Raw genomic sequence first — 4,591 nt, forward strand, 5'->3', positions numbered from 1 at the left:
AGACTTATTTTCTACTGTATTATTGACTGTATGTTTGTTTTACTCCATGTGCAACTCTGTGTCGTTGTATCTATCGAACTGCTTTGCTTTTATCTTGGCCAGGTCAGCAATTGTAAATAAGAACTTGTTCTCAACTTGCCTACCTGGTTAAATAAAGGTGAAATAAAAAATGTAAAAATAAAACTATACATGCGTTTGATACCATTATACTCCAGCGGTCTAAGGCACTGCATCTCAGTGCTAGACGTGTCACTACAGATACCCTGGTTTGAATCCAGGCTGTACCACACCCAGCCTTGATAGGGCGGCGCACAATTGGCCCAGCGTTGTCCGGGTTTGGCCCACATTGTAAATAAGAATTTGTTCTTAACTGACTTGCCTAGTTAATATATATATATATATATATATATATATATATATATATATTTTAATACATTATTATGAGCCGTTCTCCCCTCAGCAGCCTCCACTGAAGTGTTGCTATACATTGTTGAAGGGAGGTTAATCCTCTTCCACTGGAACAAAGGCTTGGGGCGGGGACATCACTCCATCACTTCTAGTGTAATTCTCTGGATACACACACACTTTACATGGTAAAGGGAGGGGCTTAGACAACAGATTAGATACTGAGAGAAATGTTTCCTGATCTGTTTAGATAACAGTCCCTTTAGGGGCTGGTTTCTCGGACACAGGTTAAGCCTAGTCCACGACTGAAAAGCATGTTTGAGTCCAGGATTAGGCTTGTCTGGGAAATTGGCCCCATAAAAGTCTAGTTGTTCGTGAAATTCAATGTTAATTCATGTGCATGGTTCCTGTCAAATCAACGTAGTAAACAGCGATGAAATGAATAAACACAAATTATTTCTACCCAGCTCTTTTGACGTTATGTGTTCTGACTTCTTGTGTGGTTAACTGAAGGTGGGATGTTTTAGACATGTGTAGTGATGAGAATCTAGTGTCAAATACTCCAAAACGTATTGTCATGATGTAACACCCTCTAAATAAGGTCACACAACAAGGATGTCATTCATTAAAAAAATAGTGCTCTTTATTATAAATTATTGAAATGTCGTATGAATATAAATATGTGCAAAGTTTTTAGTTCTGCTTGCTTCTGAAATCTCCTTTTCTTCAAACTCGATCATGCTTCTACTGCAGCCAGTCACCTGGCTAGACAATAATGAATATCTTTATAAAAGATAGGAGAAAACCTGTTTGCATTTTTCTGTCAGTCATGTAAACATTGTCTGGTTTTAAGAAAAATGAATTGAACAGGATGAACCTTAGATGCTCTCTTTGAGAGGAAGAGAGATTCTCAGATTTTGAATACATTCCATAGCAGAAGTGATATCTGGTATCCTGTCTGTGGCACAAATACCACCCACATTCATCAGGGTATATTTCCTATCCACTGAGGCCAGACTCTATTTCCTCTGTATATAGTGATGTCATTATCTCAAGTATAAGCAACCCCTCATTCATTTATTCGTCATGCAATTATTCGCTTGTTCAGTCAAGAAACCGTTTTGTTGGTGAGTTCGGTGGACAGGTTTGGCATGTTCAAATCAAAAAGTCCTGCCAATCAACCAATCACACACACATCTTCAACACCTTAAGTCTCAAATATAATGTTCTCCATTCGGCCGTTTGTGGCTTCACACTTCTGTAACATTGGGTCATAATTGGTTTGCAGTTCTGGCTAGTTTTCTAAGGAATAAAACAACTATTGACTCAAAGTGTGATGTTGGAGGTGGTGACGTGCATGTCCCCTTTGGAACATGGGTTAGAATTCGGTTGCTAGGCAGTTTCCTGGCAAGGCTGAGACAGAGATCCCAGTTTTCCCAGAGGAAGCGAAAAAGCTTGGTACTCCGACCAACGAGTTTAATACTTCCAGGCTCAGGGCTAATGTCCGTAACTAATATCCAACAGCCAGCTAAGGACAGTCAATACAGCCAATCCTGATGTAATGGTTGAATGGATAGAGAGGCTGGTGTGTTTGTGTTTCTCAGGCCGGTGCCGTGCCACAGCCAGACCCGTGGTTAGCAGCAGTGGGAATGTGTGCTTCGTCAGAGGTGTGAAGGCAGGCAAGATGCTGGCTCAGAGCCTTCATCGACTAGAGAGAGCGGACCTCGAGGAGGAAGTTATTAGTCATGCAGTGAGGTTAGAGTTGAGGTTGGGAAATAGTTCTTTTCTGGTCCAATTGAAGGCCTGACTGACACACATCTGAACCAATTAGCAGCACACCGACTGGCCGTTTAGCCTCTCAATGAACCAGTCCTCCTTTCTCTCTCTCTTGTTCTGTCTTTCTCTCTCTCTCCTTCTCTCTCGTTGTCTGTCTCTCTCTGCATGAATAGAGAGACTGGAAAATCTGATGACGACGCCCACCTCTTGTCTTTTTTGGTTGGCAGCCTGTTGAGAGTGACTGGCTGATGGGACCAGTATAGCTCTACTCCTCATGGTAACGTTATATCACTCCTGGGCTTGGGAGATAGGTACAGTACAGCCCTTATGAGAACCACAATACCAAGCATCTTCTTCTACTTTCTCAGACTGACTCATGCTGCTGCCTTCCCCTCTGCCTCGTCACCCTGATGTGGGTGAACCATCCCTCTAAGACACAGATACAGACAGTCATATTTCCCCCCCAGTTCTGTGGGGTACTGCCACACTGTCTCTCACACCGGCCCAAGTCCCCTTCATAACACCTTTATCAAGTCTTATGCCATCGAGGCACTACATGTCCAGAGAGGCCTAGATGGGCGCTCGTACTCCTGCAGGAACTCTTTGAGCGGGTGAGGAAGCTGGTCCCGTTTGCTGGATATGTCAGGTGTCCGTTGACTGTTTTCCTACACAGGTGCTGCAGGCTGGACATAGTGGAGGAGAAAGGTTTGAGGAGCTCCAGGGGAATCTTCTCCCCTCCAGAGTAGATGTAGTAGGAGCGTTCCCTCCCCCTCGTGTTTTCTCCACCAGCGAAGCCCCTTTGGTCGGGGGCATGTAGTGGTGGACCAGCTTCAGCACACAGTCGAAGCGGGGCACAGCCTGCATGCTCTTGGGGTCCGTCTGGAGTAAGAAGGACCCGAGAGTCACACTGGATGCGCAGGTTCTTGGTGCCAGACGCCGTCTTGGCGCTGAGCGTGAAGAAGTGTCGGTTGTCGGAGCTGTCGCGGATCAGGAAGGTGCCGACGGACTCGGCCAGCATGGCGTTGGCCTCCTTGCCATTGATAGAGCCCCAGTAGAAGCCACTCTCCTGGAGCTTGTGCAGAGTGGTGACTGACGAGCTGGTACTGCACCTTGGAGCTGAAGGTCTTGTAACGGTGAGGCAGCCGCATGGGTGGAGTCGAAGGGGCTGCTGCTCATGACGGAGTCAAACTTGCTGTGGGTTACCATGGCGCTGCACCGCTTCTTTGCGACCTGCCTGGTGAGCACTGGGCACCACACAGACAACAGAAGACTAGAAGGAGGAGGTCGGAGAGTAGAGGTCACAATCTCCCTACAGAGGTCAAGGCCTTTAGATTGTGTTGTTGTGTCTGGAGAGGATAGTCCTGGAGAAAAAGCAGAGAAAATCATCAGTGTCCAAAGTATCTGCTCAGAGTGGAGTGATTTGGACATTGAGTGAACCTCAGGGCATTTGGCAATATGATCCAAATAACTGACGTTTAGTTTATCAACTCAAGATATCCAGTTCTATCATTTTAATTATAGAAATAAATAACAGTCGATAAAAGGTTTATTTATAGTGTAATTGTTTTAGGATTGAGAGTAATCTAATAGTCCTCAACTCATGTAGCTCTCAGGCAAAGATTATGTTTTGGCTATAATTTCAAATATTCTAATTAAACTTCTCTGGTTACATAGTGGAACATTTTTACCAATGAGGCCCTGGCTATTTTTTGTCCTGTAGCGGACTATTGAGAACCACACAAAGTAATATGATTAGACACCGCTCATGTTGCTATCGTCACTCCAATTACGCACTGCTACATGATTTATAACCATATTATTTACGACAACTCGCCTATGGCTATTGTATGTGAAAGGTGAAAGTGAAAACATTGTATTTCAGTAGAATAGACGTGATGTGCAATTAGGCTACCGTTTACTCTGTCCTGCTCATTTTACAGGAAAGTGTGTTTTTTATCTCTGCCCTCCGGCTCAGTCACCGCGGTCAGTTGCAGTAAAGTCGAGCAGCCTAGTGAGCGGAATCCTTCAACTGTTGCATCATTTTACATACAAAAGTCCCATGAAAAAATACATCGCTAATGATTTATAATGATACATTGTCTTCGCCTTTGCTACTTTTAAACAATAGAATCAATAGAGTCTTGTTTCTTACCTTTTAACGGTGTCTCTCTGTACTTGGAACTTTGAAAGTTTATCCAATTGCTTCAATCCCTTGAGTATATTTGTTTCCTTGAGCTTGATATCTTGTGTTGTTCAAATTCTGTAACAATTTTATCCTTGCTGATGTGCAAATGTCCTTTTTTACAGTGTCAGTTGTGTCCTTTGTCTGTGTTCTACGTTGGACTGACTGGACGTTGCTCGTACATCATTTGCCTCTTTAATGAGCAGAGCTTGCGAGTAGCGCTCATAA

General features: G+C 43.9%; 1 pseudogene; it reads right to left on the reverse strand.

The window, feature by feature from the left end:
- Nucleotides 1-2,408: 2,408 nt before the first annotated feature.
- Nucleotides 2,409-3,477, reverse strand: LOC135566374 (suppressor of cytokine signaling 3-like; annotated as a pseudogene).
- Nucleotides 3,478-4,591: the final 1,114 nt, after the last annotated feature.

This window comes from Oncorhynchus nerka, unplaced genomic scaffold, assembly GCF_034236695.1.
Source record: "Oncorhynchus nerka isolate Pitt River unplaced genomic scaffold, Oner_Uvic_2.0 unplaced_scaffold_5410, whole genome shotgun sequence".
NCBI classification, from domain to species: Eukaryota; Metazoa; Chordata; class Actinopteri; order Salmoniformes; family Salmonidae; genus Oncorhynchus; species Oncorhynchus nerka.